We start from the raw sequence: 27,521 nt of genomic DNA on the forward strand, positions 1-27,521 counted from the left end.
GGCTGGCTGCCTTGGAGTGGGACTTGACCTCCAGAATTTTTGTGGAGCTCTCTGCAGAGGAAGCACTCAGGAGTTTCCTATTTCACAGTGCCAAGAAGCACTGAGCAGGATGTGGGGAGGAGACAGGGCTGGTAAGGGAGGCAGCAGTGCCCCAACACATATCCTTGGGCTGGAGATGATCCATTTCCAGCCAGGCAGAGGGGCCCGTGCTGCAGACAGGCACCTGCCATGCACGCCATGGAGGTACTCCTGGTGCACACTGGGCACCCTTTGACCCATCTCCTGAAGGACTTCTCTCACTCTGGGGGGGGTCACCAACCTATTTGGTTGATCTCACGCTCCTCAGGTACCCACCTGAAAGGGGCACTCCAAAGAGTACCCGGAGAGGAACCTCGGCGTCCTGTGTGCAGCAGTGTACAGCCCTGGCCACATGCCTGTCCCCTCCCTCACCACCACAGCCATGTCCTGCTCCAGGACAACCCTCTTGCATGCTGTCCACACACTGTGAAGGCCTCATGGGCCACAGCCCCACTGTGCAGCTGCCTGCAGGTAGGAAAGGATGCTCAGACCCCAGCAGAACCCCATGAGAAACATCACCAGAGCGGTACAGGAAAGGCCACGGTGAGCAGCTTCGCAGTGCCCTGAAAACAAAGCAGGCCTGGGAGCTGGGAGTTAATGGTTAACCTGGTATCAGCTACCAGCTGGGAAGTGAGAGCAGTCTCCTCCCCAGGACAGTCAAGAGTGTGATGGAGGTAGAGCCGCACAGGGCTGGTATGCAGCACTGGTATGCTGTGTAGGTGTGCGGTATCAGTGTGCAGTGCTGGTGTGCTGAGCAGGTGTGCAGTGCTGGTTTCCAGGCAAAGCTGGTATGCAGTACTGGCTTTCAGGCCACAGCTCCCACAGGTCATTTCTGCAGAGCTCAGAGGACAGAGATGCATGTGGCCCACAAGAGTCCTGCCAGTTGGGACAGGGTGACTTTGGCTACCAAGCAACAGGTTCCTCACCACCATGGTGGCTCAGCAAGCTCTGCCAGTGGGACCAGTCCCACAGCCCACTTTATGGGAAGGGCTAGGAAACAGAGCGCTACCTCCACAGGCAGGTGGGCAAAGGGGCTGCTCTTCTCTTTCCTCCCTCTTCTACATTCCAAACAATCCTGCAGCATCAGCTGCCACCCAGATGGAGTAGGACCCCTGCTCTCACACACTTGGTGCCCTGGGGGAAGGCCCACCATGGAGGCCAGTAAAGGCTCAAGCTCAGTGAGCAACTGGGTGCAGAAGAGTGACCTTGTCAAGAAAACAACAGGCTTCTGCAGATGAGAAGAAACAATCACCCTGGGAGGTGACCTGGAGTGGTCCAAAACAGACTCCACCAAGAAGGAAGGGGGTTATGGGCATAGACCCCTGGGATGGGACCCAGTATTGCTGATGAACCAGCTATCTTGTAGCTCCACTAAACCATGCTCGTAAAGTTGGTTCCTACAGAGTCTGGACCACGGCTTATAACATGCTTTTGTATTTGCACAGGATAAAGCCGAGTGAAGAGCTGGTTGTGGGCCGTGGGTCAGGATTTAGACCCTCTGGCTATGTTGTCACAGCTCATGGGGCATAAGGAGGAGGAGAGGGCTGTTGGGACTAAGTTATTGATCTCTGTATATGTCAGAGGCTGCTCAGCAGAGAACCTGATTTAGGAGGAAACACTCAAATTTTCAAATGATGCAGATAATTGAACTCAACAATTAACTGTATGAATGAATTACTAGAGATGTCCCTCAGGGGCTGATGAAGTTCCGTGTCGTTATTAATGACAGAGATGACGGGATGGACCATGTTCTCATCAAGTTTGTGGATGATACTAGACCAGGAAGCGAAGGGGAGTATGACTGATATGCTAGAGGGCAGGGCTGCTATTCAGAGGGACCTTGACAGGCAGAAGAAAGGGATGGACAGCCACCTAAGCAAAATGCAGTCCAAGGCCAGTCCCTGTGGCACCAGGACAGGCTAGGGATTATGGCTAGCAATCCGCTTCACAGAAAGGGATCTGGGAAGTCCTGGACACTGAGGAGCTGAACAGAGGTCAACAGTGTGTTCTTCTGGCTAAGAAGGCTAACCACAGACTGGGCTGTGTCAGCACATGTACAGCCAGGTCGAGGTGATCCTCTCTGTTTGGCTCTTGTGAGACCACCTCTAGAGTGTTGTGTCTGATTTGGGACTGTCTGGTACAACAAAGACATGGATGTACTGGGCTGAGTCCAGAAGAGGCCACTGAGATGGCCATGAGCTGGAGCAGTTGACACATATGGAGCCACTGAAGGAACTCAATTTTGCTCATCATTATCTACAGTTTTATGAAAATGTTTCTTTAGCAGCATCATTGGATATAACCTTTATCTTGCCTGCACAAAACATACACAGTCAGTTCACAGCTATGCAAGGAGGCAAAAAACCTCCAGCTAGAAACATTTGTGTTAGCTAAACACTTCATGAATTGGGAGATAAGCATCATCTATTTCAGGAGTAGCAATTAAATGACTGCTACATGAGATCTGCATAGATCATCTATGCCAGAGCTCCTTAGGACTGTGATGCTGTTCCTCTGCAGAGGCACAGAAGCATCTTACCCTACACATTGTCTTCCTTTCTCTGGTTTGATTGTTGGTAAGAGTCCCATGAGCACCCACAGCTCTTGGTTTCAGGGTGTCCCCAACACGTTCATGTGGGAATAACTGTTGGCACCCACTCCTACTGTGCTCTCTGCTATGCCAAGATAAAAACATGGCCAGCTGCCACATATGTCTATACTAGGACACTTGTATATCTCTCCTGAGTGCATTTTGCACTTAATCTTTGGGGGTTTTAACCTTTTTGCTGTGCTTTTATTCTGACAATGCAACATCCCGCACTGTGGCTGGGGGAGCCTGAGTTCCCACTGACAGTGCTGCTGGTCTGCATAGCACCCGTCCTCTAAAGAGTCACAGTATATGTATTTCAGCCTTACCCAATCATAAAGATAAATGAGTATTATTAATACCTTGGCCTGCAGACTCTTTTTATTAGTTTCTTTGTTTGCTCTTGAAGTTGTCAGGGTTTCCCATAGATTCTGGAAAGCAACACTCATCATAAGCAATAGAAAAATCAATAGATTCAAGCACAGCTATAATCAGAGAATAGAAAAGCAATTTGTCCCATTAGAGTTGGAGTCCTTGGGATTCCCTGCATTGTGAAACCCCACAGGCTGAGGTTTGTATTTCTCAGCTCACAGGTGGTCCAGTTTCAGGTGAGGAACAGAGAGGGGCTATTTTCCATGCTCTTACAGATGGTACTACTCCCTCCACTTCCCCAAATGGTGGGGTGAACTTAGATTCTCCTGTTCTATTTTCTGTTAATTATTATTCAGAATACCCATGGGAACTGTATTTTTGCACTGAGCACAATGCTAGGAGTGTTTGCACACATCTGGGGAAAGGGAGCCTTAGGCAATGCAGGTCTCCAAACTATGGATTCAAATTGCATTAGGCAGCTGACAGTCACTTCAGGCATGAGGACAGCTCTGGGGATGTACATCAGCAAAACCTGGGGTAGCAAGGGGTTTCCTCTGAGCAGTTAGGGAGGAACTGGTGAAACTATGCTCCTGTTCTAACGCACCTGAAGAATAGGTTAGGTGTGTTTGTTGGATTCTCCCCCATGTGCACATACACTTGCAGTTTTATTTAAAGGGTTTCTGGTGTTGCATACATAGGCAAGGGAGAGTGAACATTCCACGCTCACATGCGGTAACGCGCTGACGAATCATGCTTCTATCACAGCTCAACGTGGTGCGAGCATCAGTGGGACTTTTCTTCCCTGCCCTAGGGTGGAATGTGCTGGGAGGAGTCCAGCATGTCATTCTTCATTTGTAAAGTAAAATTTCTCTGCCGTTTATATAGAAAAAGGACATGGACGTTACAAATTGCAGGAAAGGCAATAATGTGGCCAGAGCCTTCAGTCAAATAAAGAGAGAAGGAAGGAAAGTTTTTCTTAATTTGATTTTGCCTTTTGTGAGCTCTTTCCAGCATGTGGTTCTTGACCTCACACAATGATACATAGTCACGGGAACAGGAGAAAAACATTCAAGAAAAGAAAAAGGGTATAAAACAAGATAGACTAAATAACAGCCAGAGTCCACTATGTGACATGAACTCTGCATCCCACCTCCTGGGGCAGCTGAGGAGGAAGACAAGGTGTTTGCTCACACAGGATGGGGACAGAGAGCCCCTGAACACAAAGGCAGAACGCCGAGAGACTTTTTGGGATGCGATTATTTTGAGGGATGAACTGTCTCAGAAATGTCTGCATCTAATGGGAGAGGAAATTCTCAAAGTCAGAAAAAGCTCAGCAATCTGGAACTGGTTTGAATATTGACTAATACAATGCTAGACTAGAGACATGTGAAATAACGAGACAGCAGCCAAAAATAACCACAGCAACCACAACCTTCAAGAAGACCCAAATGAAGACACCAAACAGCATCCACAGCAAGTGTGAGACACTGCAGCAGGCTCTGCAGATGCAGAAGAGGATCTGGCAAATCCCTGAGTCACACTGACCCTATGTCAACACACAATCACCCAGCAAACTCCTCAGTGCTGCTCTTCTCCTGGCAATGTAAAAGGAATTTCTCTACATGGAGTTGGCAGGGCCAACGCAAAAGCAGCAGAGCATAAAGGCAGACCTGGTTGCTCACAGCAGATGCTTTGAGCAGCACTGGGGTTTGAGCAGTTGCTGTTGCTTTACTGTGCACAGCAGAGATTTTGCTTTCCTCTATTAAAGCTGCTTTCCTCTGGCTCCCTCTTGAACTCACTGCTTGCCTTACACTGGAAGGGCTCACTGAGACCAGGTCTGAGCATTTGGTGACCAGGTGCAGCATCTTCCTTCCAGCAATACACAACAGTGTTAACCTGCACAAGTGCCGAACAAAGCCCTGCAGCTAGTGGCAACCTTGCCCTGGGAGCCCGATGGCAAGGAGGATGTTATCCATACTCCAGAGCTCTTGTTCAGAAACTGATTTCAAAGCCCCTCAGCACGCTACTCCTATGTGCCACGTATCAAAAATGCCTTGTACCTGCAGCAGACAAGTTACCTATTTTGACAAGCTTATATTTGAATTCAGTAACGCATTTTTACATATTGTAGGCAAGCAAAATAGTTGGTGGGACAGCTGGGGACCTCATCAAAATCATAGGCCTCAAGAATTACCTTCCTGCCTTCTTCATGCTCTTCCAACTAAAATGCCCCATCCCACACTGGAATCAAAGCCGAGAAAGATGGTTTTTTTCTTCCCATCCTGCCACTTGTACTGTCCTCAGAAGCACATTTTACTGTCACATTTGATTTCACAAACACTATGCAGGCATCTCTCCAGCAAACTTGGCAGCATCCAGCAGACAGCATGGAAAAAGCAGCCCCAGCTCAGTGGTGGCTTTGTAATATTTACTGGACACGGAGGTCTCCCACCTCCTTCACCCTCCATCCCTCCCTCCCATCAAGACCAGCATTGCAAAGGCTTCAGGGACCATGGCTGTCACCATCATTTCACCCCCATAACATGTGCTAGCATGAAAGCACCTCCTAGAGCTAAGCCACCCACGGGCTGGCTAAAAGCCCCAGGATCCGGACTTTACAAGAGCTTCAGACTAACTGAAAAGATTCAGAGGAGATCAGAGCAAGCAAGATCCAGAAAATTGTTAGAAAATTAATGAAAGAATATTTCAAAGATTATTGAATGTGAAGAACACCAAGTCCTATGACTCAAGAAGTCCCTGGAAGCGGACAGTGGGGAAAATCATATTCACTATTCTCATGTTCCTTCCCAACATCTGGTTTTGGCCACTGGTGCAGGTAAGATGCTGAGGAGACAGGCACCTCAGTCAGACCTACAGTGCCCTTTCTTCTCTCCTCCAGTTCCTTTTCTTCTCTCCTGCATCACTGCATCTTCTCTGATTCTCAAGCTTCCATTATCCGCAGACACTTAGCATATAGTAAAAGCTCTTCTCAGACTTATCTTCCACACTGTTACTTTAATAAGCTTGATTCCTGAATTTGCTCTTCTAACTTCTTCATCTGGCCACCACAAATCTTACCCTTTGAGCACAACTCTGTTCCCTCCAGTCTCTTCTCTCATGCTTGTGCTGAAGGCTGGGCCAGTACTATTAGTCCCAATTCCTGCTGTTGTTTTCACTCCTCATCTCATCCTGTTACCTTCTGCTTGTCTTTGGTTGGGCTCACTTTGTTCAGCGTCCTAATTCTGCTTGCACGTGGTGTTATGCTGGGGAAATCCTTGCTGCACAATGCTGTGGAAGCTAAAAGTCCTTGTGGGTTCATAAAGCAGCAACTAGATAAATTCATGAAAGAAAAATCCCTCAAGGTCACAGATACAGGAAAAGGGACCCCATCCTAGTTCAGCAAGTCCTTTGAGACAAAACTTAGAGGCTGGAAGAATTCTCTGACCTGCATCGTTGCACACTTCCCTGTCCCTATCCTCCTTCCTGGGAGCCCATTTCCAGCCATTGCTCTCATCCATAGAGCTCTTATTATCTTCTTGGGCTCTTGTATTGTCCCGTCCCAAACACCTGTCCAGGTGAAACAGGACTAACACTGCACATCTGCCAAGTGCCACACTGCAAATGGGCTGCATACCCAAAAGCATAAACCCACACAATTTATCGTCCAGCAACACTTACAGAGCTGGGAAGGGCCTTCCTGGTAGAATACATCTAACAAGATTAACTTCAAGTACTCATAACCATCTCTGAATCATTTTGCTCATTAGGCATAGGCAGCTCTAACCTTCACATTCTTCCTAACGCTATATTCAAGAGCCACATGGCAACAAATAGATCCCTGTGGGCATGAAAATTACAGACTATTGTGTGTTTCTCTGCACCCCATCTGATACGGGGCACATTCCACTCTCCTAACAGAGTACTAGAAGGACATCCAAGTCAGCTTCTTTGCAGGAACACTTCTTTGATTGCTGTGAGCTTTTCTGGCAAAAATCTTGGCTCAGGCGTTCAGAGGTTTCCACGTGGATCCCTACAAACTCTGCAGAAAATGGAGATTGCTCTAAAAGTCCTCTCAAAAAAATAAGCTCAATAGTACAGACAACTGGTTACCCTTGTGACTTTCTTCCTGGAAGAACTCAATCAATGAAGTTTGTAAGTAGTAAAAGAAAAACTTTTCAGCTCCCTTACACACACAGGAACAGCATGAGGAGTTGCCATAGCTACTGTCTGTCCTGGACTGCTGCAGCTCCCAATCCATCTGCTTTCTGCCTTGGACAGAAATCAAAGGACAGGCGGGCAACCAGTCTGTGTGTGGGTGCCTGCTCAGCCTAGGCAAAGAAATGCAATTCAGCAAACTTTCAGTGGATGTCAAAAGCTGGGACAGAGCTGAATTTTGGAAAAAGGAAGCGTACAGGCCCCAAAGAAGCTATACAACACACCTGCACCAAGGCAGCAATGTGGCTGCAGAGCAAAGCCATGTGGGGAGAATAAACAGACAACAATCACCTAACATCTCCCAGTGTGCTGTTCAACAGTGCAAACAATGGGATGAACCTCTCATCCCCACTCACCCAGTCCCAGCAATGGTGTCCAACGTGAGAGTGTGTACTCCATGTCTCAGTTGTATTTTCTCTCGGCCCAGCAAGGCTGCTTGTCCTCACAGTTTAAGCGCATTTCAGAAGAAAGCAGCAGCTCTGCTAATCATCCTGAAGAACAGGGGCCCAGGCTGCCTGCTGCTGCCAGGGAGCAACTCTGAAAGCTGCAGAGGCACATTTGATTCAGACAAAAAAGGCTACAGGGCATCACACTGAGTCCCAACCCATCCCTGCTGGGCTTCCCCAGCAGCCCTGACCGGTCTCTTGATGCACTCCTGCACAGCTCTTTCCATGGCCTATTTTCAACACTATTTTGGAAGTCCCACTGAAATAAATCTGCTGCCCCAGCAATGGCTTTCTGGCCCTCAGATATACAATAATGCTCCAGAAGGAAGCTGCCACTCTTCAGGTTTTTTGAAATAGTGTACCCTTTGATAGTACTTGTTCAAAGATTCTCCCAGGTCCTCTTTCTTACGCTGCCCATTTGCCACAAGGTTTATAAGCTATCTTTGCTGAGGTCCGTGCTCTGATGAAAACACAAGTTTACTTGCCTGTGTTGCAATTTGGATTCTTGTGCTTTGCTCTGCTTCAGCCACTTAAACAAGTACTACATCTGTTGCCACTTATTCAGGGATGTCCCAAACCGTCCTGACTGCAGCTCTGGAGTGTTGCGGAGCTGCATCTGATGCCTTCTCACTCCCAGCTGCATATTCCCTTGTGCTATGCACACTCACACACTCCTATCCCACAGATTCGTACAGGACTTCTCTGGGCTAAAACTAACCTCACTAAGGTAAGAAATAGTGGACAGAAAAATGTTTGTCCCAACACAAAGGAGTACAAAGTATGAACAAGGGTGAAAATGAGCAGCATAGAAACAAGGAAGGCAGAGGTAGAAGGCGGCACTATTTCTCCATCAGTGAGACTTCCAACTGCCCGTAGCTGCCAGGTGCATTTCTTAAGGAAAACAGTGACAGAGCTCTTATTAGCTCCTACCTACATAAGCACTTCAGGAGAAATGGGTTTACCACCAGAAATGTCCTAGATTTGCACTTAACTTTGAACTCACACCTTCCTGAAGAAGCTAGTGCCTGCACATGACACCGGCAATGTGGGACCTGCCCTCGCGGCCACCCTGCATCCACATGTTTCTCTACCGCATTAGTGAAAGCAGCTGAGGACACTGAGCTTAGGGTCATAGAGGCAAAGGATAACTCTGAAGATCTATGGAAGGACCTTCCAAGTCTAACGAGGGAAAGGACAGATGATGTTCAGTGTAGACTGGCATTAAGTTACAGACATGGAAAAAGTATCCTAACTTTACAAGTAAAATAACAAGCTTTCACCTTACCACAACCATTCAGAAAATTATCGGCTCTTTGCTCCACAGTAGTCAAAAATGAAGTCTAACACTATGAGATCCTAGTAAAGAAGTGCAATACAAAAAGAAGAGAACATTAATTTCCCACTGTATCAACCCATGGCGTGTCAGCATCTCCAAGGCTGTTTGCAATTCCAGCGTCACCTCAGCCTCTGCTGCCAGCTAGAACAGATATACAACAAAGCTAGTCATAAGTATGATTTCTGAAGAGGAAAACCCTGACAAACAAGAACTATTTAACCTAGAAAACTAAATGACTCAGAAGGAATGTGACAGTTCTATAAAATTATGACTAATCGGGAGAAGACGGATATGATCAATTGCTCTCTCTGTGCAGTCACAACAAACATGGAGAGATGCTCCTCATGACATGCAGATAGGCTGTTGGACTCTGCCACAGGATGTTGTAGATACCAGAAGTTTCCATGGGTGCTGAGACAGCACACAGAAACTACTTACCACAGGTTTGCCCTGTTTCAACTCCCTTTCCTAGGGCCCTGTTCTTGGCCACTGCAAAAATACTGGGCTAGATACACTTGTGGTCTGATCCAGGACAAACGCAATGGCCTCGGGTAGGAAAGTCAAGCCCAGCTTGAAGATCCCTCCTGGGTCAGGAGCTGAGTGAAACCAGAATTATGACAGAAAGAAATCACGGATAGTGGTTCTTCGTGGACAGGCCTTTGCCCTCTCTGGAAGGCCAGGCAAAGCAGCAGCTATGCTTTGTTTTATGACTTCAACAAGATGTAAAAACCTTGGATGCCACATTGCTCTAAAGCACAGCTTAACAGTGAGAGTAAAGAATGGGTTCATCTCACCCACAAGTCAGCCCCCAGCACACTCCCAGAGGTGGCAGAGTTACAAGGTGAAGCTGAAGCAAACCCATCATCCGGGTCTGCTGACAAATCCTCTAATCCTGAAGCTGACACACAAGGTGACTGAGGCGACCTGCTCCTATCCTCGGTATTTTAAACCCCAAGAAGACTGCACAGCTAGGCTGTTCAGATGGGCGCTGTGGGCCTGGACATAGGCAGCTCTGTACTTGCTTCCACGCTGCTCAGCATCTGCTGCTTCAGAAGCACTTTGGCTCCACAATCGCCTGGAGGTGGAGGCCCTGCAAGGAGGCAGTAACATGCAATTTCACTGAAGGAATGTTCTGATCTCATGTCACAACTCAAGACAGAGCTGTCAACAGATTATTTAACAATCTAATTTGCATCTCATTTTTTAAGTAGGTGTTTTGTGCCAGCATCAATGAACAAGATTGCTCATTGTCAAGAGCAACATATAGTCCTAAGTAGGTTAAACTCTGATAAAGGAGACTGATCCCAGTTCAGGGAGGTTCTCACCTCTAAAAGCAAGCCAAAGGTAGAGTCTGAAGTATGAAGATCTTATTTTGTGAAAACAGAGAAAGAAATAGAACATTCAAATTCATCGTTGTGCTGGTAATTACCTTAACACTTCTTAAAGCTGAGTAAGAATCACACTCAAAAGATGAAGAAGCAGAAGACGTAAGGAATCTTGACTTTATTGATGCTTTTGATAGCACATTCCATGTGGATTCCCATAAGCATAGTAGGGAAACACATGTCTAGAGGAATTATGATGAGCCAGAAATCCCAGGACTCCCTAAAACTGTCCCTTGATGGCAAGGGAAGCACCTAAACAGAGAATGGGTGGACTCACAGCAGAAAGCAGAGGTAAGTGTTCTTCCACCTACCTACCTACAAGGCCATCTTGTGCAAAAAAGGCAAGTCATGCTCTGGACATATTAAGAGAAGAGCTTTACACACAGTAAGTGAAGTAATTTTTTTTCCCTGAGGATCTTGGTGGCACAATACTGTCTTCAGGGCTTGGCTACAGGTTTGCACATGACCACATAAAGGGACCACCAAGCCACTAATGTGTTATCCAGGAATCAGTCATAGTAGCAGGCAGCTCTGTGCTGCACTGAAGATGCAACTGCAGTGTCACAGGGGCTCAGAGGCACAGATCTCCTCACAAGCTGCCTGTTCTGCTCCTTGCGGGCTCACTCCCATGTCCCACTCACACCCCACCTGTATGGAGGGCTCAGCTACCTGCAGGATGGAGCACAACCTCAGCACCAAGTACCCAGCACATCTGCAGTGCCGCACCATCACAGGTACCAAAACAGCTGCTGAAAAACCACAGGTGAGCAGGGCAGGCCTTTGGCATCCCTCCCAGCTCTCCTATGCTGGGAAATCCAGCTGCCTGACCTCAATGTCCCACCCAGACCTATTGCTGTACGGTTTGAGGAAAGAACCTGGCTTAGCTCTCTGCTTGAACACTCCATCTCCTTGGATGGTACCGGCATCCCCAAAATGTAGCTGCTAGAGCTGTGTGTTCAATATAAAAATATACAGGTACCCTCCACAGATAAAAAAAAGAAAGTAGGCAGCACCATCACATAATCTTTCACCTGATCCCAGTTTGCTGCCTAAGGCCATGTGGATCAATGGCCCCTTGGAGACTGCACTGTCATCACAGACCAAAGAGAGGATTCAGGGTGCACCTGTATCAGTACATGAGACTAGCTTAGGTCTGTCCTCTGTGCCAAGGCCAACTGGCATGGATCAAGCCCCCCTGCCCTTTTAAACTTGCTTTGCCTCCAAACATGACAGACCTTGCTAAATCCTGATCCATCCCCAGGAGATGTCTGCAAAGGTCCAGGCCAAGCCATGCCAAGAACTGTGCAAACAAAGCAGCATTGATGACGGTGATCCCTGGCTCAGGATTGCCTCCACTCCTTAGCGCTAGCAGGAAAAATCTTTTGGGAACAGGCAACTTCTAGCTCTATTTCAGAAAAGGTGCCCTGTCCTCTGCACATCTTGCCCTGCACTTCCTTCTGCTCTTTTCACGCAGAAACTCGCTCTGAGCAGGCTCAGCAGGCACTGGACAGGCCTTCAGACTAATGGCACAGTAGCACAAGGAAATAAAATGTGACCTGAATTAAAATGATCATTCTATTCCAGTCTAAATTTTAATTTTTCATTAATCCTTACTAAGAGCCCTTTAACTCAGTAATTCTCAGGAGACTTCTAGGACTGATTACTCTGACTAAATTCAGTATTCAAGATAAGACCAGTTTTAACTGGTCTCTTGTAGGTCCACTTTATAAACCATTATCATTGCTATCCACACGTTGAACAGAACAGCCCTGCCACTAGAAAGAAACATGATCATCAGAAATCTCCCAAATCAGTAAAAGTTTTACCCCAAGTCTCTGTAGAGTTGCTCTTGCTGGGGGGATCCCTCTTCAGGGTATGCTGCTCTACCCTTGACTCATCTGCAAGAAGCTGCCCAGGCCTGGCTAACACCCAACACAGCCTCCCTGCGCAAATCCACCACTTGCTGTGCTTAGTGCAGACGCAGGAGATGAATTTGCTGGGACTGTTTCAGGACCCTACTGTTGGATGGATGGATGGACAGCAGTGCTTCTGCAGGCATGCTCAGCAGCCTGGCCTGTGCTGTACTTGCAGCCAAAATGCTTGGGGCTGAATGAAGGCTGCGATTAATATGAATTCAGACTTGTGGAAGGGCCCCTGAGGAATACAGGGAATTTGATTCAGGTTGCAGGTGCCACTGCTGCTGTTCCTGGAGCAAATCAGAGTTTAGACTTGAACTGCGTGTTAGAGGAGCTGCAGTGCCCAGTGTGCAGGCACGCTGACAGCAGCAGCAGCAGCACTGCAGTAGCTCAAGCACACGCTGGAGCCCACTGCAGCTGTTCCACTCTACAGCTTTTGGACAAGCATTTGTTAAAGATGGGGAGAGACTAGCAGCATACCTCAGCTCAGCTGCCTGGGGAACGGGCAGGGATTAACACCGCATGAAGAGCCAGGAGGAATTGGTCAGCCATTTGAAATGCCTCTGGCATAAAGGGTGGCCAGCTTGGGTTACACCAACAGCATCACTTCTAGCTCCAGGCAAACCTTTCTTGGCCAGGGAGGAGACTGTCTCCCATCTGCTCCTTTTGCAATTCATGAAATCTACACACTCTAAACCAAGACATTGGGTGCTGTTACCCAACCAAGGCGCTATTGCCAGCTCTGTGTCTCTTCCAGAGCTCTGCAGGAGCAGCAGCTGAGCGGAGCAAGAGTCCAGGACAGCAGGCAGGCAAGATGAGGCACGATGCTCCAGCGGGACGCCCTGCTGTTAGCGGGGTACCCACCCACTGCATGCACTGACTCACAGGCAGCGCAGCCAAAGCCTGTGTGATTTCTCCCCAGTCATGTGGACCCAGGTGGACCTCAGGTAGAGCGTCTTACAACCACTTGTACAGATAAATGAAGGCTCGCTAACCAACACACTATAAGTAATCTCCAGATCCTTCATGGCACCCCAACACAAATTGTTGTTAACCCTGTCCCCTGGCTGTACCACAAATATTAACTGCGATTTTGGACTCCTTTATAACAAGTGGCATTTTTTTTCCTTCTGAGCTCCCAACCTGCAGCTCTTTTGTTCACTGGCAAGTGTGAAATCAAATGAAAGGAAGTATTCAGGAATTTATGCCACTCTTTCGAATGTGATTTACTCAATGAAGACAGCTAGGTGGATTGGAAGATCCTAACAGCAGTCTTTGTGTTCAACTTATTGCTGAAAATATCCTCAGGTAACAAAAAATAACTAAAATAACACAAACAGATCACAGCCTGGATCTTCTAAGGAACACACTGCTTGTAGCTATGAGGACTTAAACACATTAACCCCCAAAATTAATGCTCCATGGACAATAGGGAGACTCCAAGACAAGCTGCCAGGATGGTGTCATGACACTTGGCAGCTGTGCCACTGAAAACTGCCCACTCAAAGCCCTTGATGAATTTATGGATGGAATATGTTCACTTACAGGTTGAGTCTCTCAAAAGGACAACAGACAATTCACACACAGAGCATTGTGCCAGGACTGGGGCAAACAGGGCAAAAAGGTGAGGGCATCTCATTGCCCTGGCAGGCAGAGACCAGCTGCATGCCCTGAGCTACAGACCCTGCTCTGGGCAAGAGCTGTGAGGATCTTCCTTAATGCAGAAAGAGATAGCAGAGGGATACCTGGCCTCTGCTCCCTCTTCCCAAAAATGGGCCAGAGCAATTCCCCATTTGATTGTATAAAGTGTCTCCTTTGACTAGGAGGGCACTGACACAGCAGAAGAGCCACAATTTCCCAGAGGGATCACCCTCAGCATCCATTTGCCTCCTTCAGTAAGCAGCTAAGAAGCTGTTTCAAGTCAGAAGTGTTGGACAGGATTTCCATCAGGAAGGTCCTGAGTCATACTTCTCCCACAGACAAGGGTGAGTAACATTACCAACTTCAAAGTTCATCCATCTCCCACCAGCCTCTTGTCCATAGAGCACGAAAGAGTTAAAGATGCCATCCAACTCATCATGGCTATCAAGGGAAAACTTGGTTCCAAATTTGCCATTTCATGCTGCTAGAAAACCAACAATCTTGAAATACCCTGTATTAACAAGAAAGGCAGTTCTACAGGGCAGCCTGCATTTTTTTAAGTCCACTGTATGTAATGGACAACAGGGACAAATTCTATTGCTCTTAAAGTACACGTATTCCTGCAAGCATTACACAAGATGCTAATGAGGAAATCTGCAGCCTCAATGCCAAGCATTAATTTATCTGAATCCCATCCTAAATGAAGATCAGAGCCAAGAGGGCATATGCTTTTGTTATAGCATGTTTAAGAAGTGGAGAGTGAGAAATAGAGCATAAGGCACAAATGGCACCAGAGGATCCCCTCCAGCACTTTTTCAGGGCATGGCTGTCTAACCTTGCTCCCTCACATTGTTATTTATATGTCTTTTTTCCCCCTGTACTCCCTGGACTGAAGGAAGGAAGGATGTTTCATAGGAAGGACTGGCGTGGCTATGCTGAGACGGGACCACAGCACTTCCCCCACCACACTGTTCATCTCTACAAAAGACGGAAGGAGTGGGAAATTCACATTTTCTGTCTCGTCTTGGTTGCCAGTAAGGGGATGAAGTTAACCCTAGTCCAGCTCCTGCTCCAAATAGGTTAGTGTCCAAAGCTGGAGCAGGTTGTTCAGGACTGCATCAAGTTGTGAAAATCTCCAGGGTCGGAAATGCCAGAACCCTTGGGGCCTGTAAGACCAGTCTCAGGGTGAAAATTATTTTCCTTTATGTTCAGTCAGAATTTGCCACGCTGCAACTTCCTGCACCTAGAATGGGGCAATCCCCAGAATCAACCTAGACTGGGGGATGAACAGATTGAAAGCAGCCCTGCAGAGACAGACTTGGTGGTACTGGTGGATGAAAAACTCGACATGAAAGCTAACTGTGTCCTTGGCTGCAACAAAAAAATAATGGCCAGCAGATCAAGGGAGGTGACTCTCCCCCTCTGCTCTCATGACACTCCACCTGAAGCACTGCATCTGGAGTTCCGGAGTCCTCAGAAAGACTACAGTGGGTTCACACAAGGCCACAAAAAGGATCCAATGACTGCAACATTTCTTGTCCGAAGAAAGACAGAGAGTTGGGGTTGTTCATGCTGGAGAAGAGAAGGCTCTGGGGAGACCTTATTGTGGCCTTTCAATATATGAAGAGGGTTTATAAGAAAGACAGAGAAAGACTTTACCACGGACTGTAGTAACAGGACATGAGGCAATGGTTTCAAACCAAAAGAGAGTAGGTTTAGATTAGATATTAGGAAGAAATTCTTCCCTCTGAGGGTGGTGAGGCCCTGGGACAAGCTGCCCAAAGAAGCTGTAGATGCTCCATCCCTGGAAGCGTTCAAGGTCAAGTTGGATGGGGCTTTAGGTAACCCAAAGGTCTAGTGAAAGATCTACCTCAATTTCATGACACTTCAGACACCACCTCACTAGTACTAGGCAGAAAAGAACAACCTTTTCTTTTGATCTGCCCCACACTCAGTCACTGCCATGCCATCAATGCTTTGCTGACACCGTTCTTGCTTTTGCAGAGGAGAGGTGGTGTGCCTCACCAGGTCACACACAGCTAGGCTGCAAAGCAAGGACTGTGCTTAATGCTCTCAGCCACATGCTGCAGCAGTCACAGCAGTCACCAGAGGCACACAGGCAGAGATTACTAAAAAAAGAAAAAAGGAGAAAAAACCCAAAACCAAATAAACCCATCCTGCTCTGCAAATCCCCTCAAAGAGTAGGCAGCAGAGGAAAAACTGAATGGAGATGATCTGTGGGTAAGGACTTGGGAGTATGTTTCTGCTGTAAGACAGGCAGAGAAAGCAAGCCAGAGGATAGGGCTCAGGAAGGGAAATGTGGGGCAGGTGACCTAAGCTTGAGGAGTACCACCTGGCAATCAAGGCAGTCAGCAGGGCACAGCCATTTTCCTGCACTTAGCAGTTATTGTTTCACTGCCTCAAGCCAGCCGCTCAGCCCAGCTATTAAACACCAGCTACCAGCAGCCCGTTTGCTGTCTAAGCTCTGCAGAGACTACACACCCAGAGAGCCCCCCCATCTTCTCATCACTGGAGGAAGAGAGCCCCCCACCTCCACAGCTGGTCATAGCATTGCTCCCAGAGTCACCTTCAAACACAATTTCACGGCTTTACCAGAGCACTGCTGATACTCGCTCGCCCTTTCACAGTCCCTCTGTGACAGTGGTTACAGACAAAAAGAAAAGCCCTACTCCAAACCCTGCTTCTTGCTGCCATGCTCTGCCCAATGCATAAAGAATTTCAGAGCATATGCAGACAGTTTACAATATACTACAGCCAAATCTCAAATAGAAACATCAACTATTACGTCACACAGGATACCTTTATGCAAAGACACTAATCACACTCAACAGCACTAAAAACAATCCCAAAGAGCAGAATGGGATACAGACAGTAGAGTGAGAAGCCTCATTAGGAATTCTCAATTGCTGCAAGTTCAAATTCTCACCACAATGCAGTACTAGCAGTTATTTACTATCATCCAGGAATTATTGTTTTTCAGTAAAACAGACATATTTCCAAATGATTCACACTACCTGAGGAATTAATGTTTTTGCAGCTCTGTTCCAGATCCTAGGTCAGGAATCTCCTTTCTATTCTGGTAAATTCCACTAAGATAGCACATGTAACAACAAGTTCTTGAAGCAGTTTCATCAGATTTTCCCTTTAAGGTAACCCACTGCACTCCCACGTGAGGCATAGGCACCTCAAAGGCACAAGCAGCTGAAAGTGCTGCAGTGGAATCAGATGATCAGCGAGCGCAACCTTGGAGCCTCTGCAGCCTCTTTTCAGCTTTGGAAACATGACCTGCGATTTTCAAACCAATCCACCAGGGAAGACAAAAGGCAGTCTTGGAGCTTAAAACCCAGATAAGGCATATAAAAGTAATTTATATTAAGGCAATTTTGAGGATAAATGTGAAAACAAAGTCTGACAGATTTTGCTGCAGCACTGCAGCAAAAGCTGTCACTCCCAGCTGTATGGAGCTGTGCAGCACGCAGCACAGGGTGGCAGGGCTGCCGACACCAGGCCAGCAGAGCCACACTGCCAGGAGCCCTTGATGCATAGCCCAGAGCTGTTCTAGCTTTCTGCAAGCATCTGCACTGCACATGACAACAGAGGAAAATGTGAAAAGTAAACATTCAAGGTAAAGAAAAACATTCTTGAGTTAATTAAAGAGTTGCTCGAGCTTATTTCATCATGATCAGTCATGTAGAAAGGCACATCTTCTTACGATGAAGCTACCACTTTTAGAGGTCAATTAGAACACTGCAACACATACATGAGAAGTACAAATACAGGTCCTACCATGTCACGCAACAACATGCTCTCTCTTTCACTGCCACTACACCTTTTCCTACCAAGGCACTTATACTTCCAGTGCAGTATGCTTGCTCTCACCTCCTCCTGCCCCCTCGGAGTGGATGGCATGACTTGCTACATGTTGCTCACTGGCTCTCTGAGTGGGAGGGGTGCTGTCCTGCAGCAGAGGTGATATGCGTCACCAGAAGGCACCCTCCTCGGCTGCCCCGCAGGACTACTGTGTGGTGACACAGGTCAGACAGCCCTCTCATATCACCTGCCTACAGCCACAGCCTGACACATGAGCCCCAAGCTCCAGTGGTTTTGTAATATTAACCATCAAAGCTGAATCCTACCAGGGCTAAGAAGTTCTCAGTTCTCATCTCCTGCTGCTTTGTTTTCTCAGAGGTGTGCAGTGTACACTCAAGGATGCATGCCTGGTCTTGGCCACAACACTGTTTGCAGGGAGCCTGCATGAATTCTCTCCTGCTATTTCTGAGACAAACAATCACAAATCCAACCAACTAACATGGGGTTTTGTGGCAAAAAAAAATCTCATTTATATCAACACCCCCCCAACCATCAAGTTTGCAATTTGAAACTGCAAACCTCAAAACCGCCGAGTTAATGAGTTAATTCAGTACTAAGTGAGGCTTGATACTACGGTCTCAGCTGTACAGTAGGTCAAACTATGACTTAATCTATGGCTTAAAAACCAATTAGCTAAGTAAATTCAGAACTATAAATGTTTACATGCAGGGGCTTGTCCAATCAGTACTAATTAAAAATCACTAAAGCTTACACTTTCCCCTTTGTGACTTGAAGGGGCAAAACCACATTCCTCCCAAACCAGGGCAGACAGTGAGGGGTGGTGAAGAAGCGCCCATACTTGGCAGTGCATGTCTCCCCCTGCTTCATCCTGGAGCACCCAGGAGCCCACCTGTGAGAAGTGGGAACTGCCCACAGAGCCAAGCCTGCCTTGTGCCTGCTGCCAAGGGAGGACAAGGGCTGGCACCAAGCATGGCTGGGTTGTGGACAGCCAGAGCAGCTCAGGATGGCAGCTGTTACGCTGCAGTGGGCTGAGAAGCAGCTATACGGAAGTTTCCAGCTCACACAAAGTATTTACACACATGAGACCAGTGCACTTTGCTGGCCCAAGTTCAATACAGCTGATCAGACCCCAGACAACAGGGCTCAGAAGTTACTTTGCAAGGAAGACGTTTGAGGTTAGCTCAATCCAATGAAGCTTTGACAAACAGGGCCAAAACTGTTGAGACTTAATAAATACAGGAACTTTTCCACTGAAGTACTCTAAACATGGTGTCTCTACTCCTCTGCCCAAACCTGGGCAGCGCTTTGTGCAATCAGGAATTTTACAAAGGCAGGATGTCCAAAGTGAAAGCACCATGAAAGCAAGGTGGTGGCAGAGATTTGAACAGAGACAGCAATATTTAGTATGTTCAAGGGATGCTATCACTGCACAAGTGACCTCACAGACTTTGGACCAGATCCTCAAACTTAAGTTTCATAGTTATTTTCAGGTGGCACTGCACTGCACCTGCCCCTTTCTAGTCCCATGCTTCCCTTTCTTGACCAGAGTAAAGCACCCCGGTAGTCAGGCTGGGAATCAGGCAGGGCTAAAGGCAGTGGGAGGGAGGCTGATGGTTAATTTTCATCCAGATCAACTGCTCCCCGTGGCTGCATGGAGTTTGTGTCAGCTGGAGCAGGGCTAGAAAGGGCCCCTGGAGGAGAAAGTGGTCAGAACAAGGGGAAAGGCAAGTCCACTTCCTCCAGCAACAGTGCCCACCTGCACCGATGTAGCACTTCCAAATCCATGACTGGAAAATCCCTGTCTGTCCTGCAAGTAGACAGAGTTGCAGCAGCAAGCAGCCACTCTCATCTTTGCACTGTCACACAGAAACAAACTTACCAGTTGATGTGTCCTTACACTTTACAGGTGTGTATTTTGGCAACTTTGTTCCTAAGCGAAGAAATTATCCATTTCGTTCCTGGGGTTATTGATGCCGATCCTAAGGGGTTCCACTATGCGCATAACTTCTCCAACTTTCATGGCCCAAGGCTGCAGAGCAGGCTGAGAGCTGAGCATAACATTAAACCCTCTCTCCTTTCAGCCTGTCACTCTGATAGTGCATTCACCTTTCTGGATTTTGTTTCTACAAGAAATCCAAATGTTCAGGAATGCAAGTGTTAAATTCACTGCACAACTTCCGTAAGAAAGCACAGAAATATTCTCAGCTTTGTTTTACATAGAAGGAAACAGAAACTGCCTGTGAATGGCGTTCATACTTCTGTGCATGCTGAGGGCACACTTAGGTAAGGCTATGTGTTGCATCTGCGTATCTTACTCCACCCTGGCAAGGGTTAAAGAACACAGGGCTTGAGCCGATCCTTACAACCCCTTATCTGTCAAAATTAGGGCCTTAGCAGAGGAACATCACTGCCAAAACCTAAGACAATGCCAGAGACACAAAAATATTAAAGCCTAAATTCCCATATTCTGATGGCTGTTATCCAGTGCCACACTTCATATTTGATCATCTCAAAAAGTACTGGTTTTCAGGCTACTGAATCAACCAAAACCCCACTGACTTCACAGAAATAGCATGCCTGGAGTGCCTTCTCAGAGTCAGGGTGGTTATGAAAGCTCCTAAATCTGGACTATTAAAGGCAAATGGTTTGTGGGTTTTCCACTAAACTGATTCTGTCACCAGCTCTAAACCCTCAGATCTGGAGAGATGTGACTGTCCACAGTATGTGCAGTGAACGGCCACAGTTGCCATTAGGAGCAGGCAGCCAGCCCCTGTTACCCTGGCAAACAGTTGAGCTTGGACAGGGAGATTAATCCCACCTTTGGTGACTACGGAGAGGACATCAAATTAAAGGACTAAAGCCTGTCAAAGATTCAGCTCATCTAAAGCAGAGAATAACAGAATAGAAGGACAAAGCCAACCACCGGCACTGGGAATGCAGGAAGTGCTGGCAAGCAACACCTGCTCATCAGCTATCATCAAGTATTTGAAAACACTTGTGCTTTCTACTTCACATGAGTGGATCCGACCATTACCCAAGGCAAAAAGTTTGTACATCGGGCCTTAGACTTGCAAAAACCTAAGTAACCACACCATAACCATCACAACGAGGGCTCTCCCTTCCAACATATTTTAAGGGCTCCCATGACCTGCACTGCACTAGTCAGTACAAAACATATTACTGCTATGAATCATCTACAATTCATCACCCTTGCATGAATCTTCCAATCCTAATGGCCTCCTAAAAAGATTATTTGCTTCTTTTTAGTGCAACAACTGTATCAAAATTGTTCTTTTTTGTCATTTGGCTCAGTCATGCCAACCACACTTTTTGAAAAACTTCCATTAGGAAGGAAGCCTTTGGTTCCTCACAGACCACAGCCTGTGGTGGGAAGGAAAGGTTTAATGGAGGATGAGTACAACCTCAGAGTGCCTGTGTACAATACTCTGGTAACATCACGCTCAAAGAGGTAATCACCAACCCATTTGAACAAACAAAATTACGTGGTCTTGATTGCAAGGCATACCAGGCTTTTAAACATTATCATTTCTGGTAATAGCTACATTTGAGAGTTCTCTTTTTTAACAAGAGTTATTTTTGCCTGTACTTCCTAGCTCACATTAAATAATGAAAATCAGTAACTTATTCTCAGCTGGGCCAGATTTTCAGAACACAGAAAAAGCCAGAGGGCTAGCGAAAAGCTCACACTGTTGTAACTTATTTCTACTTCCTAGGAAGTCAAAGTCGGTCAGGCTGCCCTGTACTGGAGTGCAGAAACTTTACCATTTATAGGATTAAAGGGAAGTTGGGGCTGAAGTGCTACTCAGAACAGGAGACACAGGGGGGACCTGGCTACTCTTGAATTGCACTGTTCTCCCACACTCTTTACCCCGATTCACTTCTTTCCACAGGAACTTTCAGCAATAATTCCAAAAGAAACCAGCTCTCCATGTCCTCCTCCTCCTCCTCCCTGCAGTGGTACAGAGGGCTGGCTGCCCTGAGCAGCCCCAGATGGCCCAGGTGTGATCCTGGTGAGGGGGCCAGGAAGGGTCTTGCACTTCAGGGTTCCCTGCACAGTCATCACTCCCTCGGGCCTCCTGGAGCCCCAGGGTGGGGGAGTCAACCTGGCAGGCAGTGCCGACCGTTTTTTGCCATCCTGACCACTGTAGAGCCAAAACAATGGAGGAATTATACTTCTGCGAGTGCCACAAATGCAAACCATCCATGAAGCACACTGCCCCTGCCGAAATGTGCCAGCTGGCCACTGGCTGTACAAACTGATCAGAGCACAGAGCTGTTGGTTCTGTACTCACACAAACTGTGACACTAAGGAACACTGTCCCCCCTCACTGTCCTGAAGGCTGGGAGATGCATATCTCTGCTAAGAGACTGTAGGCATGCAGTAAGTTGCTGCATTTTTTCCCTAAATTCTGAATGCCTGAGACTACTCCAGGGTTGTAAAAATACTTGCCCCTTCCCGCTGTCATCACTGTAGTATCACTCAGAGAGCGTGGCTTGCCCACCCCAGCGACTTTCAGTGAGAGACTCAATAAGCAACAACTCCAATACACACGGGTAGCAATGAGCACTCCTTCCCGTGATTTTTGTGGAGGATTTTAACAGAATTTGTGCATCAATTAAAATCTAATCCCACTGCAGCTAACTTGAACATGCTGATTAGTTGGGATGGTCACTAACTTGTGTTTAAATTGGTTTAAAGGCTTCAGATGTAGCATTAGAAGGGAAAAAAGATGCAGATTTGCAATGAAAGTGCGGTGACCAAGGACAACCAGCAAAGGTCTGCTGTGCTGCTGGCTTCACATGGCACGTGGGACACCTGACAAAGCCAAATGGGGTACATTTGAGAAATTCTAGGAAGACGAAAAGTTTCACAATGCGCCATCAATTAATTCCTTCACGACGGCAGAGCAAAGAAGACTGAAGTGATCAACAAAGGCAGAGCGTCGGACAAGCAAATATATAAAAGAACGTTATTAATTATATGATAAGCGTAGGCAGGCTAGAAAAAAAAAAGCAATTCAGGAAAAATAAGCATCAGGAAAGGGAGCATGTGGCTGCAGCAAGGGAAAAAAACGGTTATCCAAAGAAATCGCGTTAAGCGCCTGGAAATCTCAAAAATCTCAACTCCACCAAGCTCCAGCTATACGTTAAGGACCTTCCCAGAGGGCAACTCGCGGCAGCCCCGGAGGAACCGTGCCCTTCCCGGGCGGGGACCGAGCCGCTCTCCGCTCAGGAAAGCGGCTGTTCCGGTCCCGTCGGAAGGAGCCCGACGGCGGCTCCATTTCCGAGCGGGAGCCGAGGCCCCGCCGGGCGCCTGAGGGCCGGGTCGCCCGCGGGGAGACCCCACCGCCTCCGCCACTCCGCGGGCGACCCGGCCCTCAGGCGCCCACCCGCTCGCCCAGGAAGCGACGGGAAGGCGGCGGTCAAAGACAAAGCGGATGCCTCAAATTCCTCCCCGCCCCGCCGGTCTGCGGCACCCCCCGCCCGCCCACTCATCGCCCACCTCTGCCTACCTGGGCAGCGGGAGCGGCCGGGCCTCCCTCCCTCCCAGCCCGGGCTTGGGCAGCCGCAGCCCACGGGGGGCTCCGGGGCTCGGGTGGCGGGTGCGGGCGCTGACAATGAGGGGAGGGACGCGGTACCGGGCGGTGCTTGACGTCAGCGGGAGCGAGGCGGGGGCTGGCGGGCCGGCCCGGCCGCGGTGCGGAGCCTGGAGAGGGCGGGGAGGGACCGGCCGCCATTTTGGGGGGGGGGGGGGGGGGGGGTCGGGCTGCGCTTGGGGCGGGGAGGGAATTTTCCGAGGGGCCCCAGGAGAGAACCGGGCGAGGCGGGTGTTGTGGACGCAGCGTTGTTGGGCGCAGGTGAGGTGCTCCCATGTTTGGTTTCACAGTGGATTCGTGGTCCAGAGCGCACCGGATAACCCACTCCTCAGCCCCGGCCCGGGGCTACCACTGCCTTGGGGCTTTAGGGGCCGGTGGCGAGACGGGCAGTGCCGGTGCCGGCTCCCTAAGAACAGGGCAGAGCCCCGTGCCAAGTGGCAGAGCGGGGTTTTGCCCTATCTCGTCGTTGCATCCCCTCCTTCAGTGCCATCTCTCGGAAAGTTTGGGACTCGGTGTTCAGTCCAGCTGTGGTTGGTTCCACGTCTGGTATGTGCAGCCCAGAGATGCTGAGATGGGATCAGAGACAAGAGATCCCCCCAGCACTAACCGGAAAAATCTGCTCCCGGTGTTCCTGAGCTGTAAGCAGAGCCCTGGGACTCCTGACCGGACGGGTGGCATGGTGAGGGACACCGGGGAGCATGGCTCGGTGCTCTGTACAGCTGAGTCCACAGCAGACATGGTCAGGCTGATGAGCAATTCCAGCCTCCTGGCCAGTCAGCAAGACAGGACAGGCTCCGAAGGCGTTGTCACCTTTGGCCACTGTATCCTTAACTAAAGTTGTCTCTCCAATGTTGTTTTATTTCAGATAATGCCAAAGGAAGATGCTTCAAGTGCCAGGTGATCTGCTTGTAATGTTTTGCTAAAGTGTTGTCCTTGCTGTCACACCGAGTTTAAATATCACTCTTTAATCCTGTTTCCACAGCACAGCCTGAAATACACTTGTTCTGAATGAATTGTCAACACTTCAGTGAATTCTCTAGATTACAGCTTAAATCCAAGCTCACATGAAGATACAGAATGAACAAGACCTTGCTTGCAGGCAAACTGTGTAGTCATTCTTGCTGGGGAAAGTATTAGCCTTCCTGACACTCCACCTGTGCACCAGTGTGCAGCAGCAGAGGCATGTGCTCCATGTGCTCTGCAGTGCAACCACATTCAGTGGGTTTTGGCTCTCCACTTTACAGATGTTACTTCTAATTTCTGAACTGGTGTGAGGGAAGTTTACTAATACAATTCCAGCTCTTGATACCCATCTAGCAATGGCATTATCTGGGTATGACTGGGAGATGAAGCGGAATAATAAAAAAAAAAAGGTATTTATTTATTTCAGCAGGTGCTAAATGCAAATGCCTCAGGCTTGCCAGGAGTTGGGTACATTAGAGCCTAGTGTCTTCCATGTGCTTCTTGGATTTGCTGTGTTGCGAGAGGAATGGGGCTGCGCTTGGATACTTTTTCATATGTTTTATGGTGAAACTCATTGCCGAAGCACTAAAGGTTTCCAAGTGTTTCAAAAAAGCATGAAACATGAGGAGAAGAAAACTGCCAGGTGCTGCCAGGGGATCACAACAATGCCTCCTTTTGACTAAAGAAGAACCTGAAGAGATGTTAGGAAAGTATTGTTATATGTTTGGCATCCTTCCTCAGGCATAATCTCCCTTGCTGTTGTCCACATTGGTTTCCACAGGGGAAACAGCTGCAAGTGTTCATAGTTCAGTCCCCATCATTATGAAGATGGAATTTTGGGTGCTGAGATGGGCTCAGGGACTCCAGAGGACCACATTCAGGAGTGGATGAGATGAGAAGGGACAGAAGAGGGAATGTGCCTCCCCATGGCAGGCCCTCTCCTTGGTGTGTCCTTCATACCATTTGTGTGGATCTCACCTGGTCATTGTGGTCATCAGTGTCTGCTGGCTGCAGCAGGCTCTGCAGGATCTTTCCTGGCACGGAGGGGGGCCACTTAGCAGCTATTGAGGAGACATCTAGGGAGAGAGGTTTCTGCCAGTGGTGCTGGCAGCCTGCTTTGTGTTTTGGAAACCCAGCACCTGTCCTTCCAAGCCAAGAGACAAGCATTGCGACCATGCCCCAGTCTTTGGTGAGTCCTCATCATGCAGTAGTGCAACCAAGAGCAGAACGCTCACTTAAGGACTCAGTGGGAGAGATACTCCTCAACCTCCTGTGCCACCAGATGCCAGCAGCACTGGCACAGTGAACTGCTGCTGGAGGGGAAGCACAAGGTGCAAGGTAAAGTCCCACCCAGCATGAGTGATGGAGGCAGATGAAGGAGGTGAGGGGGAACAAACTGAGCTGAGCTGATAAAGGGGGAGAAGGAAGCCCTTCCCCAAGGCAGCAACTGAACCAGCTGCTGAGTGGGGACCGCAGTGTGAGGAAGAGACAGTGAATGGAAAACCAGGGAATGACAAATATCAGATCTCTAGATCCAAGTGGGAGATACCCTGCTCACTGTGTGTGGTGCAGAAGCAGCATGGCTGCAGCTGGTGGTACAGTGCCTGTGGCAACAGGGCTGCCAAGCTGATATCCCACAGAAAAAAGCATAGTGATGTGAGGTTAGAAACTTAAGAATTTCTGTCCTGGGAAAGGAAATGACATAGAGGAAAAGAGAAAAACTAAGGAAGCTCTGGCTACTCTGAGAGAAAGGAGCCTTTTTTTTTTTTTTTTTAGTGTTTTTATGTATGGGGACTTTGTGCAGGCAGTGGAAGCTGCAGACAAAAGGACAGAAAGGGACAAGTGGAATGAGGGGTTTAACAAGGTGAGGAGGCAGCTTCAGCTCATGGCTGGGCTGGGGAGGTGCTGAACAAAAGGTGTCAATTGGCAGGGAAGATGGGAGCAAAGTAGGGAAGCCCAACTCACCCTAAAGGGTGAAGGGGACCGGGAAGGGGGAAAATGACACAGAGGCTGGAACAGAAAGAGGAGGCAGAGGCACAGGGGAGTGGAGGAGGAGGCGCACTAGAGGTTGCACTGCTGGTAGTGTGCCCTTGCTTAGGGTGGGCTGGAGAAGACTGCTCTGCTTGTGGGCAGATATGGATAGCGGGGTGGGTTAAAGATGGAGGGAAGACTGTACCTGGAGAGTGGTATCTTCTTATAGTACATGACAGAAAGGTTGTTTAGTTCCAAGGGAGCAGGGTATAAGTAATGTGGGCAGATGTGACCAGAAAAGATGGGCGAGGGGAGATGACAACACCCATAAAATCATGAATGATATGGGGAAGCAACAGAAGCTGTCAGTGTGTCTGACAACAGAGGACCCATATGGGTGTAGTAGCTTTCAACAAACAAAGGTAGCTCATACAGTTTATGCACAGCTTGATAACGTGAGAAGTGGATGGCTCCAGGATGCCATGAACATCAGAGGCATGAGATTTAAAAGGGATTAGCCAAATTCACAGAGAGCAGATTTCTCAGGGGTTATTAAAAATGTCAGTCTGAGTCATCTTCCAGTTCTTGAAGTCCCTGAATTAACTCTTCAGATATTCTTGCTATTCTGTACTCACTCTGTTTCTATAGTGAATTTGAGTGAAGTGTCTTGAGTTGATCTAACAGCTTGCTGATGATGATACATGCGGTTCTGCATCCCTCCTAAAAGTACCTGTGCATCTGTGCTGCTTCTGCTGCACCAGTTCTGGGATTTATTCAGTTCATTAAACTGGCAGATAACTCAGAGTGAATACTTCTCTTCCTGTTTAGTGAGCTGAATTAGTCCACTGTTTTCTAAGCCAGTGGTTCTTGCTTCTCTCTGCAAAGTAAGATTAGATATTTTTTTAATGGAAGTGAAGATTATTCTGTTATTATCTGATTCCAGGTGTTCAGGTTTTAAGTATTTAGAACGTCAGAGTCATGATAAGATCCTGATATTATAAAAACTCCCAACAGAGCTGGAGCCTTGGCTCTCCTGAGTGCTACACAGTTTAGGAATATTATTAAAACACAGAGAGTGGAGAAAAAAGAATCATGCTTGTCTGGGCAGCAGTGCTGCATGGCTTGGTAGTCTCACATCATT

The 27,521-nt window shown here is 48.0% G+C and overlaps 1 protein-coding gene across 2 annotated transcripts in view; it reads right to left on the reverse strand.

The window, feature by feature from the left end:
* Positions 1-23,478, reverse strand: part of LUZP1 (leucine zipper protein 1) — a 38,101-nt gene extending 14,623 nt beyond the window's left edge. Inside the window, exon 1 of one of the 2 annotated variants that reach the window (XM_032710143.1) lies at positions 23,363-23,478. The gene's annotated coding sequence lies outside the window, so the exon portion shown is untranslated. Of the gene's footprint in view, positions 1-17,011; positions 17,241-23,362 lie in introns of those variants that run through there. The other variant, XM_032710144.1, reaches the window with a different exon arrangement.
* Positions 23,479-27,521: the final 4,043 nt, after the last annotated feature.

Source organism: Chiroxiphia lanceolata, chromosome 24, assembly GCF_009829145.1.
Source record: "Chiroxiphia lanceolata isolate bChiLan1 chromosome 24, bChiLan1.pri, whole genome shotgun sequence".
Classification (NCBI taxonomy): Eukaryota; Metazoa; Chordata; class Aves; order Passeriformes; family Pipridae; genus Chiroxiphia; species Chiroxiphia lanceolata.